General features: G+C 43.0%; 4 pseudogenes; all 4 read left to right on the top strand.

Annotated features, from left to right (window-relative positions):
* The first annotated feature begins 7606 nt into the window (after positions 1-7606).
* On the top strand, positions 7607-7871 carry LOC130341944 (U2 spliceosomal RNA; annotated as a pseudogene).
* Positions 7872-9327: 1456 nt separating this feature from the next.
* On the top strand, positions 9328-9591 carry LOC130337804 (U2 spliceosomal RNA; annotated as a pseudogene).
* Positions 9592-11051: 1460 nt separating this feature from the next.
* Positions 11052-11317, top strand: LOC130341095 (U2 spliceosomal RNA; annotated as a pseudogene).
* Positions 11318-12780: 1463 nt separating this feature from the next.
* Positions 12781-13044, top strand: LOC130339839 (U2 spliceosomal RNA; annotated as a pseudogene).
* Positions 13045-14442: the final 1398 nt, after the last annotated feature.

The following is a 14442-nucleotide window of genomic DNA, read 5'->3' as shown; positions in this document are numbered from 1 at the left end:
GCACCTCTCTCACAGTATCCTTTGCAATCTACCCCTGTGCCTCCCGCCGAGGAGGCTATGCAAGTGGATCGGTCTCGCCTGACCCATGAAGAGAGGACTCGCCGCAGAGATAAAAATTTATGTCTGTACTGCGCTAGTACCGAACATTTCTTGGTGGATTGCCCTATTCGTCCTCCACGTCTGGGAAACGCACGCACTCACCCAGCTCACGTGGGAGTGGCGTCTCTTGGTCTGAAGTCTGCTTCTCCACGTCTCACTGTGCCCGTACGGATTTCTCCTTCTGCCAACTCCTCCTTCTCAGCTGTGGCCTTCTTGGACTCTGGTTCTGCGGGAAATTTCATTTTGGCCTCTTTTGTTAATAAGTTCAACATCCCTGTGACCCTTCTCGCCAAGCCGCTCTACATTTCCTCGGTCAACGGAGTGAAATTGGACTGCACTGTGCGTTACCGCACAGAACCCCTGCTCATGAGCATTGGACTGCATCACGAAAAAATTGAACTTTTTGTTTTGCCCAACTGATCCTCTGAAGTCCTCCTCGGTCTGCCATGGCTCCAACGCCACTCTCCTACCCTTGACTGGACCACCGGGGAGATCAAGAGCTGGGGTGCTTCTTGCCACAAAAAATGCCTCACCTCTGCTCCCAGTCCCGTCAGTCAAACCTCAGTGTCTCCTCCTATACCTGGTCTCCCCAAGGCCTATCAGGACTATGCCGTGCCTCCTCATAGCCCCTGTCCTGGTAACACTCTGCCCCGTGCCAAGCTTCACCCTCTGCCCCCCCTCCCCATTCCCACTCCTTCTGAACTGCCTGCCGTTGATGAGCATACCCAGGACTTCACTGTCCTCCAGAAGGAGACTCTACAATCGCTCCCAATGTCCTCGTCCCAGGTGGAGCGAAATCCGGACAAAAAGAGGGGGAGACCTAAGGGGGGGGTACTGTTACGCCGAGCACTCCGGGTCCCTGCTCCTCCGCGGAGCGCTCGCGGCGTTCCTCTCTCTGCAGCGCCCCGGTCGGATCCGCTGACCGGGAGCGCTGCACTGACACTGACACATAGCGGGACGCGCCCGCTCGCGAATCGCATCCCAGTCACTCACCTGTCCCGGTTCCCGGCTGTCTCATCCTGGCGCGCGCGGCTTTGCTCCTTAGGGCGCGCGCGCCAGCTCTCTAAGATTTAAAGGGCCAGTGCACCAATGATTGGTGCCTGGCCCAATCAGTCTAATTAGCCTCCACCTGCTCCCTGTCTATTTAACCTCACTTCCCCTTCCCTTCCTGGCCGGATCTTGTTGCCTTGTGCCAGAGAAAGCTTTATAGTGTTTGCCTTACCAGTGTTCCAGACCTTCTGCTATCGCCATTGACTACGAACCTTGCCGCCTGCCCCGACCTTCTGCTACGTCTGACCTTGCCTCTGTCTAGTCCTTCTGTCCCACGCCTTCTCAGCAGTCAGCGAGGTTGAGCCGTTGCTGGTGGATACGACCTGGTTGCTACCGCCGCAGCAAGACCATCCCGCTTTGCGGCGGGCTCTGGTGAATACCAGTAGCAACCTAGAACCGGTCCACGACACGATCCACGCCAATCCCTCGCTGACACAGAGGATCCACATCCATCCTGCCGAATCCTAACAATAACAAGTTCAAACAGGTGCCATTATTACAGGTAATGAGTGGAAGACAGAGGTGACTCTTAAAGAAGAAGTTACAGGTCCGTGAGAGTCAGAAATCTTGCTTGTTTGTAGGTGACCAAATGCTTATTTTCCACCATAATTTGCAAATACATTCTTCAAAAATCAGACAATGTGATTTTATGGATTCTTTTTCTCATTATGTCTCTCATGGTTGAGGTATACCTATGATGAAAATTACAGGCCTCTCTCATCTTTTTAAGTGAGAGAACTATTTGGCCCTTCGGTATTACAGTTCTTAAATATTTGGGGTGGTGGCTTTCCCATCTTCATAAAGTATTGCCTGCAGTAGGTTTTCGAAATACTTTAGTGTCCAGTCCACCACTGGGATCACGAGTGATAGAGACATCCAAGAAGCACAAGTTGTTTTGTCAATCTCGTGGGTAACCTGAGGCCTATTTGATTGATATTTTGCCTTTTGACGAAGTCCTCAAATAGCATTTTGGACCCAGTCCAAATGATGATGATGTCATCGATATAAAGTGCCCAGTAAACAATGGAATCCTGATACTGGGCCATGTCTTCCCCAAACACAACTACTTTCTCTGAGCAACCTAACACTAGATTTGCGTAGGTTGGTGCCACGAGACCAACCTTAACAAAAACATGAATTAACCTCTTTACTCAATAGCCTGTTTTGACCTTAATGACCAAGGCAAATTTTCTAAATCTGAAATGCGTCCACTTATTTGGTAATAACTTTGGAACGCTTTGACTTATGAAAGCGATTTTGAGAATGGTTTTTCGTGACATATTGTAAATTTTGATTGATATATTAAGCAGGTTTTGTAAAAAAAAAAAATAATGAAAATGATGAAAAATTAGCATTTTTCTAGTTTTTACATTTTCTGCTCGTACGATAAATAGTCATGCCGCACTAAATTAATGATTAATTCACATCTACAATATGTCTACTTTATGTTCCCATCGTTAGGTAAATATTATTTTACTTTTTTAGAATGTTAGAGGGTTTATAAGTTTAGCAGCAATTTTCCAGATTTTCAAGAAAATTGCAAAATCAGATTTTTCAGAGACCAGTTCAGTTCTGAAGTGGAAATGAGGGTCCTGTATGTTAGATACCCCCATAAATCACCCCCTTTTATAAACTGCACCCCTTGAAGTAGTCAGAATGACATTAAAGACATTTTTTAACCCTTTAGGTGTTTCACAGAAATAAAAGCAAAGTGGAGGCGGAATAAAAAAACATTTTTTTCATTTTAATCCATTTTTTTTCTGTAACACAGTAGGTGTTGACAAATAAATACAACTCAAGATTTATTCCCCGAATTCTGACAAACTTAGAAATTTCCCATATGTGGCCTTTGTGTGCTTTGTGTCTCTCACACAGGCCTCAGACATGAAGGAGTGCTGTGTGGATTTTGGGGCATCCTTTTAGTTTAGGATATTTAGTTGGCATCATATTAAATTACAGGGGGGGGGGGAGCCAAGTTTTCGCTTTCATCGGTACCACTCTGGGGTACATATGACACTCTGATCATTTTTTATTTTATTTTTTATGAGGTGGTATACAGAAAAAAATCTATTCTGCAGTTGTTTTTTACTTATTTTTTTAGGTCGTTCGTCATGCGGTATAAATGATGTTAACATTTCACTGCAGGTTGATACAATTACGGCGATACCAAATTTACATACTTTTTTATATTTTAGTTCATTTATGGCATAAAAACTATATATTTTTTTAAATCATGTTTGTAGGTCGCCGTATTCTGTGAGCTATAACTTTTTTATTTTTTCACTGACGCAATTGTGTGAGGACTCTTTTATTGCGGGACATGTTGATGTATTTTTAGGGGACTATTTTTGGGGGTGTATTATATACATATATAATTTATTTAATTATTTTTTTTTAAAAATTTCACATTTTTTCTTTTATTTTTCAAATGTTTTTATTTAATATTTTTCACAATTTTTTTATTTTTTTAGCAGTTTTTATTTTTTTCACTTTTTTCACACTTATTTTTTTTTTTTACTATCATACACATAATTCAATGGAGTATACATATGTACTCCATTGAATTATGCCAATGTCTGTCAGTACTGACAAGCATAGGATAAATCGGTTAGGGACTGATAGCTCATGTTGCCATGACAATGGAGGCCAGTGTCAGGCCTCCGGTTGCCATGGCAACCATCGGCACTCTGCTTTCACTTTGCAGAGCGCCGTTCGGTGACAGAGGGAGCTCCCTTCCTCTATAACCCTAATAGACTCTGTGGTCACAGCGACTGCAGTGTCTACAGTGTTAACTCAGGATCGGAGCATCTGTACTGACAGACCAATAGCAGCGATCGCCGGCCGCGGACCGCTGCAATGGTTTGCCGCAAATGGACATTTATTAACTGTTCTGTGGCTCCCTAGGTATGAAGCGTCTCAGCAGGTGAGCGCACATCATACCTGGTAGGTCCCGGTTGCTATAGGCAACCAGGACCCACGGCTAATGCTAGACATTGCCGATCGGGCTGATGTCTGGCATTAACCCCTTAGACGCGGCGGTCAAACTTGATCGCCGCTTCTAAAACTAAAGTAAACATTGGCAATTAGCTCAGTTCTGCTGTTCGGGACCGCCGCGGGGAACAGCTTGCAGGACACGAGGAGGGATCCCTACCTTCCTCCTCGCTGTCCGATCGCCGAATGACTGCTCCGTGTCTGAGATCCAGGCAGGAGCAGTCGAGCGGTGACAACACTGATCAATGTCATGCTACTGCACGGCAATGATCAGTGTAGGAAATCAGTGTGTGCAATGTTAAATTCCAGTATGGGGGCTATAACATTGGAAAAAAAAAAAAAGTGAAAATAAAGTGTTAATAAATGTGATTTAACCCCTTCCATAATAAAAGTCTGAATCACCCCCCTTTTCCCATGAAAAAAAAACTGTGTAAATAAAAATAAGCATATGTGGTATTGCCACCTGCGTAAATGTCCAAACTATAGAAATACGGTATATTGTTAATTAAACTAAATTAATTAAACGTAAAAAAAATCCAAATCCAAAGTCCAAAATAGTGTATTACCATAAAAAATGAATAAAAAGTGATCAAAAAGTCAGATCAAAACAAAAATGGTGCCAATAAAATCTTCAGATCATGGCACAAAAAATGAGTCCTCATATCATGCCTATAAAAAAGTTATAGGGATCAAAAGAGGACATTTTTCAAGTATTAATTTTGGTGCATGTAGTTATAATTTTTTTGGGAGTAAAATAAAATCTAACCTATATAAATTGGGTATCCTTGCGACCGAACGGACCTACAGAATAAATATAAGGTACAATTTTACAGAAAACTGCACTGCTTAGAAACGGAAGCCACAAAAAAGAAAAAAATTGCTTTATTAATATTTTTTTCTGGTTTCGCTGTAGATTTTGTAGTGAAATTATTAATGGTATTACAAAGTAAAATTGTTGGCGCAAAGAAAAAGCCCTCATATGGATTTTTAGGTGGAAAATTGAAAGTGTTATGATTTTTAGAAGGTGAGGAGGAAAAAACAAAAGCGCAGAAATGAAAAAGGGTCTGTACACACTTTTATTATTTTTTTAAAGGCGCAAAAAAAAAAAAAGCCTGTGGTGTAGTGCTGCACCAAATGTGAGCCAAATCTCCACATAAAAACAGCTCTAAAAACAATGATAAATGCCCCTACATGGTTCCTGATAAAAAGGAGCCATATAGGGGTTATCCAGGTAAAAATAAAAAATAAAAAAATTACAACTAGAGATCAGCGAACTTTTGAAAAATTTGATTCGGTTGATTCGCCGAATTTTTTGGAAAAATTTGTTTCCATCTGAATTTATTGGCGGGAAATCTATATTAAAAACGGCTATTTCTGGCTTACAGAGAACCTCAATAGGGGTGTGGAACACTTTGCTTTGTTCTAACACGCATATGGAGTGTGCTGGGTTAGTGAAATAATACTGTTATTCAGAATGAAATTCAGATTACAGGCATCGCTTTTAGAATCACTGCCGCAGAGCGGCACAATGACAGAGCCTGGAGGTGGCATCAGTGCGAGGAGACCATATAGTGGCTGAATGACACAACGTGGAGGTGTTGGCAGCATGAGGAGACCATATAGTGGCTGAATGAAAAAGCTTGGATGTGGCTGAAGCATGAGGAGACCATAGAGTGGCTGAATGGCACAGCGTGGAGGTGTTGGCAGCATGAGGAGACCATATAGTGGCTGAATGACACAGCGTGGAGTTGGCAGCAGTATGAGAAGACACTTAGATCAAGTGTAAAAAAAGAAAGGATCTTGCGACAGATCGCATCCTGAGGCACGTTTTTTTTTGTGTGAATACTTGCACTTGGGTGACTTGTGAGCACATACTGATACATACGTTCCCTATCTGGGGACCATAAATTAAATGGATTTTTGAGAAAGGGAGCTGATTTGGAAGCTTGCTTCTGTCGCCCTATGCATTGACCCGATGTGGCAGTATCTTCGGGTAGTGAACAGTGCACCACCCCATTCCAGTGTTAAACAAGAAAGATTCTCATTTAATCCTCCGTGGGTGAGAATTTGAGTTTGAGAATTGGAGACCAAAATGATGAGTTGCACTGACTGGTTTATGAACGTCTATTCATTTAGCGTTTTAATGACCATGTTTGCACACTGATTGGTGTAAAAAAATAAAATAAAACTAAATAATAATAATCTAGCACACCTGTGCAGGTTTGACATGACATGACAGGTAGCTGTCTTGTGGGTGGTGCTGAATCCTGTTAAATGACATGAGGGTCTCATGCCTATACACAAGGGTGTGTCATTGCTGTTGCTTGACCATGCATTGGTTTCTGTGGTCAGTGAATGATAAAAACAAAATTTACCATCCATTGATGGATGGGAAATCCGCCATGAGGCATTTGTTTTTAGAAACTGCTGCTCACAACCAATGTTGCAATGGAGTGTCTCCATCTGCTGGTGGTATTGGAAAGGCATTAGTGCTATGACAGGGTCTGAAGAAGAAGAAGAAGAAGAAGACGGAAAAAAATATATATAAAAAGAAAAAGAGAGAGAGAGAGAGAGACTGACTTAGTGAGCGAGTGAGTGAGAGAGTGAGAGTGAGTGAGAGTGAATGAGTGAGTGAGTGAGTGAGTGAGAACAAATGAGTTAAAGCAAGTGAGTGAGAGAGATCGAATGAATGAAAGTCTGAATGACAGAAAGAAAAAAGGATGAAGAAAGAAGCATGAAGAAAAAAAAATGTATATGGAGTTGCTGACATGAGTGCAATCTACAAAGCCGTTGAGGCTGATCCTCATGGGAGGATTATTGCACCAGGACCCTTAGCACTTTTAAAATGCCATTCAATGCCACGGGCTAGATGTAAACTGCAGATGACCATGTTGTGGTAGTTACCATGGATACCCAAGTGATGTGTGAGCTAACACATAGGCCCAACAGATTCCAAGAAGGCCAGAATCACCAGCGGCACCACCATCGATTGTCAGGTCACCCGGATTCAGCAAATACCAGAGTCCAAAATGATGCAGGTTTATACTGTTAATTTTCAGTTTATCGTTACAGTTGGTGTTATTCCATGTCGGAAGGGACGCAGCTACAGCCAGTGGGGTAACTAGAGACAGGCAGGCAGCTATGTGCAACAAAGGTAGGCGTGTTGTTTTCATATGCAGATCTGAAATATTGTCTTATATGCAAGAGGAGGAGTGATGGGGGTTCAGGCAAAAGCCAGGCTATGGATTGCATTGCTAAATGCTCCATCAGAGTGCAATGGTCACCTGTCCTTTTTTTTAAGTGATGATGTGGGTTTAGCCTGTGCTGTATGTATGTATGGGTGGCTGACTGCCACCCACCCAGAAAGTGTATGGGAGGCTGGTTGGCTGCCAGCCTTCCTTCCATTCCTATGAGTAATGTGAGTGCTCATGAAGGGGACATGGTTGGGTCCACCCCTTTCCCGGTTATCCTCTCTAGGCCTTTTGGCTTAGATCAAGTGTAAAAAAAAGAAAGGATCTTGCGACAGATCGCATCCTGAGGCACGTTTTTTTTTGTGTGAATACTTGCACTTGGGTGACTTGTGAGCACATACTGATACATACATTCCCTATCTGGGGACCATAAATTAAATGGATTTTTGAGAAAGGGAGCTGATTTGGAAGCTTGCTTCTGTCGCCCTATGCATTGACCCGATGTGGCAGTATCTTCGGGTAGTGAACAGTGCACCACCCCATTCCAGTGTTAAACAAGAAAGATTCTCATTTAATCCTCCGTGGGTGAGAATTTGAGTTTGAGAATTGGAGACCAAAATGATGAGTTGCACTGACTGGTTTATGAACGTCTATTCATTTAGCGTTTTAATGACCATGTTTGCACACTGATTGGTGTAAAAAAATAAAATAAAACTAAATAATAATAATCTAGCACACCTGTGCAGGTTTGACATGACATGACAGGTAGCTGTCTTGTGGGTGGTGCTGAATCCTGTTAAATGACATGAGGGTCTCATGCCTATACACAAGGGTGTGTCATTGCTGTTGCTTGACCATGCATTGGTTTCTGTGGTCAGTGAATGATAAAAACAAAATTTACCATCCATTGATGGATGGGAAATCCGCCATGAGGCATTTGTTTTTAGAAACTGCTGCTCACAACCAATGTTGCAATGGAGTGTCTCCATCTGCTGGTGGTATTGGAAAGGCATTAGTGCTATGACAGGGTCTGAAGAAGAAGAAGAAGAAGAAGAAGAAGAAGACGGAAAAAAATATATATAAAAAGAAAAAGAGAGAGAGAGAGAGACTGACTTAGTGAGCGAGTGAGTGAGAGAGTGAGAGTGAGTGAGAGTGAATGAGTGAGTGAGTGAGTGAGTGAGTGAGAACAAATGAGTTAAAGCAAGTGAGTGAGAGAGATCGAATGAATGAAAGTCTGAATGACAGAAAGAAAAAAGGATGAAGAAAGAAGCATGAAGAAAAAAAAAATGTATATGGAGTTGCTGACATGAGTGCAATCTACAAAGCCGTTGAGGCTGATCCTCATGGGAGGATTATTGCACCAGGACCCTTAGCACTTTTAAAATGCCATTCAATGCCACGGGCTAGATGTAAACTGCAGATGACCATGTTGTGGTAGTTACCATGGATACCCAAGTGAGCTAACACATAGGCCCAACAGATTCCAAGAAGGCCAGAATCACCAGCGGCACCACCATCGATTGTCAGGTCACCCGGATTCAGCAAATACCAGAGTCCAAAATGATGCAGGTTTATACTGTTAATTTTCAGTTTATCGTTACAGTTGGTGTTATTCCATGTCGGAAGGGACGCAGCTACAGCCAGTGGGGTAACTAGAGACAGGCAGGCAGCTATGTGCAACAAAGGTAGGCGTGTTGTTTTCATATGCAGATCTGAAATATTGTCTTATATGCAAGAGGAGGAGTGATGGGGGTTCAGGCAAAAGCCAGGCTATGGATTGCATTGCTAAATGCTCCATCAGAGTGCAATGGTCGCCTGTCCTTTTTTTAAGTGATGATGTGGGTTTAGCCTGTGCTGTATGTATGTATGGGTGGCTGACTGCCACCCACCCAGAAAGTGTATGGGAGGCTGGTTGGCTGCCAGCCTTCCTTCCATTCCTATGAGTAATGTGAGTGCACATGAAGGGGACATGGTTGGGTCCACCCCTTTCCCGGTTATCCCTTCTAGGCCTTTTGGCTTAGATCAAGTGTAAAAAAAGAAAGGATCTTGCGACAGATCGCATCCTGAGGCACGTTTTTTTTTGTGTGAATACTTGCACTTGGGTGACTTGTGAGCACATACTGATACATACGTTCCCTATCTGGGGACCATAAATTAAATGGATTTTTGAGAAAGGGAGCTGATTTGGAAGCTTGCTTCTGTCGCCCTATGCATTGACCCGATGTGGCAGTATCTTCGGGTAGTGAACAGTGCACCACCCCATTCCAGTGTTAAACAAGAAAGATTCTCATTTAATCCTCCGTGGGTGAGAATTTGAGTTTGAGAATTGGAGACCAAAATGATGAGTTGCACTGACTGGTTTATGAACGTCTATTCATTTAGCGTTTTAATGACCATGTTTGCACACTGATTGGTGTAAAAAAATAAAATAAAACTAAATAATAATAATCTAGCACACCTGTGCAGGTTTGACATGACATGACAGGTAGCTGTCTTGTGGGTGGTGCTGAATCCTGTTAAATGACATGAGGGTCTCATGCCTATACACAAGGGTGTGTCATTGCTGTTGCTTGACCATGCATTGGTTTCTGTGGTCAGTGAATGATAAAAACAAAATTTACCATCCATTGATGGATGGGAAATCCGCCATGAGGCATTTGTTTTTAGAAACTGCTGCTCACAACCAATGTTGCAATGGAGTGTCTCCATCTGCTGGTGGTATTGGAAAGGCATTAGTGCTATGACAGGGTCTGAAGAAGAAGAAGAAGAAGACGGAAAAAAATATATATAAAAAGAAAAAGAGAGAGAGAGAGAGAGACTGACTTAGTGAGCGAGTGAGTGAGAGAGTGAGAGTGAGTGAGAGTGAATGAGTGAGTGAGTGATTGAGTGAGTGAGTGAGTGAGAACAAATGAGTTAAAGCAAGTGAGTGAGAGAGATCGAATTAATGAAAGTCTGAATGACAGAAAGAAAAAAGGATGAAGAAAGAAGCATGAAGAAAAAAAAATGTATATGGAGTTGCTGACATGAGTGCAATCTACAAAGCCGTTGAGGCTGATCCTCATGGGAGGATTATTGCATCAGGACCCTTAGCACTTTTAAAATGCCATTCAATGCCACGGGCTAGATGTAAACTGCAGATGACCATGTTGTGGTAGTTACCATGGATACCCAAGTGATGTGTGAGCTAACACATAGGCCCAACAGATTCCAAGAAGGCCAGAATCACCAGCGGCACCACCATCGATTGTCAGGTCACCCGGATTCAGCAAATACCAGAGTCCAAAATGATGCAGGTTTATACTGTTAATTTTCAGTTTATCGTTACAGTTGGTGTTATTCCATGTCGGAAGGGACGCAGCTACAGCCAGTGGGGTAACTAGAGACAGGCAGGCAGCTATGTGCAACAAAGGTAGGCGTGTTGTTTTCATATGCAGATCTGAAATATTGTCTTATATGCAAGAGGAGGAGTGATGGGGGTTCAGGCAAAAGCCAGGCTATGGATTGCATTGCTAAATGCTCCATCAGAGTGCAATGGTCGCCTGTCCTTTTTTTAAGTGATGATGTGGGTTTAGCCTGTGCTGTATGTATGTATGGGTGGCTGACTGCCACCCACCCAGAAAGTGTATGGGAGGCTGGTTGGCTGCCAGCCTTCCTTCCATTCCTATGAGTAATGTGAGTGCTCATGAAGGGGACATGGTTGGGTCCACCCCTTTCCCGGTTATCCCCTCTAGGCCTTTTGGCTTAGATCAAGTGTAAAAAAAAGAAAGGATCTTGCGACAGATCGCATCCTGAGGCACGTTTTTTTTTTGTGTGAATACTTGCACTTGGGTGACTTGTGAGCACATACTGATACATACGTTCCCTATCTGGGGACCATAAATTAAATGGATTTTTGAGAAAGGGAGCTGATTTGGAAGCTTGCTTCTGTCGCCCTATGCATTGACCCGATGTGGCAGTATCTTCGGGTAGTGAACAGTGCACCACCCCATTCCAGTGTTAAACAAGAAAGATTCTCATTTAATCCTCCGTGGGTGAGAATTTGAGTTTGAGAATTGGAGACCAAAATGATGAGTTGCACTGACTGGTTTATGAACGTCTATTCATTTAGCGTTTTAATGACCATGTTTGCACACTGATTGGTGTAAAAAAATTAAATAAAACTAAATAATAATAATCTAGCACACCTGTGCAGGTTTGACATGACATGACAGGTAGCTGTCTTGTGGGTGGTGCTGAATCCTGTTAAATGACATGAGGGTCTCATGCCTATACACAAGGGTGTGTCATTGCTGTTGCTTGACCATGCATTGGTTTCTGTGGTCAGTGAATGATAAAAACAAAATTTACCATCCATTGATGGATGGGAAATCCGCCATGAGGCATTTGTTTTTAGAAACTGCTGCTCACAACCAATGTTGCAATGGAGTGTCTCCATCTGCTGGTGGTATTGGAAAGGCATTAGTGCTATGACAGGGTCTGAAGAAGAAGAAGAAGACGGAAAAAAAATATATATAAAAAGAAAAAGAGAGAGAGAGAGAGAGAGACTGACTTAGTGAGCGAGTGAGTGAGAGAGTGAGAGTGAGTGAGAGTGAATGAGTGAGTGAGTGATTGAGTGAGTGAGTGAGTGAGTGAGAACAAATGAGTTAAAGCAAGTGAGTGAGAGAGATCGAATGAATGAAAGTCTGAATGACAGAAAGAAAAAAGGATGAAGAAAGAAGCATGAAAAAAAAAAATGTATATGGAGTTGCTGACATGAGTGCAATCTACAAAGCCGTTGAGGCTGATCCTCATGGGAGGATTATTGCACCAGGACCCTTAGCACTTTTAAAATGCCATTCAATGCCACGGGCTAGATGTAAACTGCAGATGACCATGTTGTGGTAGTTACCATGGATACCCAAGTGATGTGTGAGCTAACACATAGGCCCAACAGATTCCAAGAAGGCCAGAATCACCAGCGGCACCACCATCGATTGTCAGGTCACCCGGATTCAGCAAATACCAGAGTCCAAAATTATGCAGGTTTATACTGTTAATTTTCAGTTTATCGTTACAGTTGGTGTTATTCCATGTCGGAAGGGACGCAGCTACAGCCAGTGGGGTAACTAGAGACAGGCAGGCAGCTATGTGCAACAAAGGTAGGCGTTATGTTTTCATATGCAGATCTGAAATATTGTCTTATATGCAAGAGGAGGAGTGATGGGGGTTCAGGCAAAAGCCAGGCTATGGATTGCATTGCTAAATGCTCCATCAGAGTGCAATGGTCGCCTGTCCTTTTTTTAAGTGATGATGTGGGTTTAGCCTGTGCTGTATGTATGTATGGGTGGCTGACTGCCACCCACCCAGAAAGTGTATGGGAGGCTGGTTGGCTGCCAGCCTTCCTTCCATTCCTATGAGTAATGTGAGTGCTCATGAAGGGGACATGGTTGGGTCCACCCCTTTCACGGTTATCCCCTCTAGGCCTTTTGGCTTAGATCAAGTGTAAAAAAAGAAAGGATCTTGCGACAGATCGCATCCTGAGGCACGTTTTTTTTTGTGTGAATACTTGCACTTGGGTGACTTGTGAGCACATACTGATACATACGTTCCCTATCTGGGGACCATAAATTAAATGGATTTTTGAGAAAGGGAGCTGATTTGGAAGCTTGCTTCTGTCGCCCTATGCATTGACCCGATGTGGCAGTATCTTCGGGTAGTGAACAGTGCACCACCCCATTCCAGTGTTAAACAAGAAAGATTCTCATTTAATCCTCCGTGGGTGAGAATTTGAGTTTGAGAATTGGAGACCAAAATGATGAGTTGCACTGACTGGTTTATGAACGTCTATTCATTTAGCGTTTTAATGACCATGTTTGCACACTGATTGGTGTAAAAAAATAAAATAAAACTAAATAATAATAATCTAGCACACCTGTGCAGGTTTGACATGACATGACAGGTAGCTGTCTTGTGGGTGGTGCTGAATCCTGTTAAATGACATGAGGGTCTCATGCCTATACACAAGGGTGTGTCATTGCTGTTGCTTGACCATGCATTGGTTTCTGTGGTCAGTGAATGATAAAAACAAAATTTACCATCCATTGATGGATGGGAAATCCGCCATGAGGCATTTGTTTTTAGAAACTGCTGCTCACAACCAATGTTGCAATGGAGTGTCTCCATCTGCTGGTGGTATTGGAAAGGCATTAGTGCTATGACAGGGTCTGAAGAAGAAGAAGAAGAAGACGGAAAAAAAATATATATAAAAAGAAAAAGAGAGAGAGAGAGAGAGACTGACTTAGTGAGCGAGTGAGTGAGAGAGTGAGAGTGAGTGAGAGTGAGTGAGAGTGAATGAGTGAGTGAGTGATTGAGTGAGTGAGTGAGTGAGTGAGAACAAATGAGTTAAAGCAAGTGAGTGAGAGAGATCGAATGAATGAAAGTCTGAATGACAGAAAGAAAAAAGGATGAAGAAAGAAGCATGAAGAAAAAAAAATGTATATGGAGTTGCTGACATGAGTGCAATCTACAAAGCCGTTGAGGCTGATCCTCATGGGAGGATTATTGCACCAGGACCCTTAGCACTTTTAAAATGCCATTCAATGCCACGGGCTAGATGTAAACTGCAGATGACCATGTTGTGGTAGTTACCATGGATACCCAAGTGATGTGTGAGCTAACACATAGGCCCAACAGATTCCAAGAAGGCCAGAATCACCAGCGGCACCACCATCGATTGTCAGGTCACCCGGATTCAGCAAATACCAGAGTCCAAAATGATGCAGGTTTATACTGTTAATTTTCAGTTTATCGTTACAGTTGGTGTTATTCCATGTCGGAAGGGACGCAGCTACAGCCAGTGGGGTAACTAGAGACAGGCAGGCAGCTATGTGCAACAAAGGTAGGCGTGTTGTTTTCATATGCAGATCTGAAATATTGTCTTATATGCAAGAGGAGGAGTGATGGGGGTTCAGGCAAAAGCCAGGCTATGGATTGCATTGCTAAATGCTCCATCAGAGTGCAATGGTCGCCTGTCCTTTTTTTAAGTGATGATGTGGGTTTAGCCTGTGCTGTATGTATGTATGGGTGGCTGACTGCCACCCACCCAGAAAGTGTATGGGAGGCTGGTTGGCTG

The sequence above is a fragment of the Hyla sarda genome, chromosome 1 (genome assembly GCF_029499605.1).
Source record: "Hyla sarda isolate aHylSar1 chromosome 1, aHylSar1.hap1, whole genome shotgun sequence".
Classification (NCBI taxonomy): Eukaryota; Metazoa; Chordata; class Amphibia; order Anura; family Hylidae; genus Hyla; species Hyla sarda.
The sequence above is the reverse complement of the archived record's forward strand: the minus strand, read 5'-3'. Positions and strand labels throughout refer to the sequence as shown.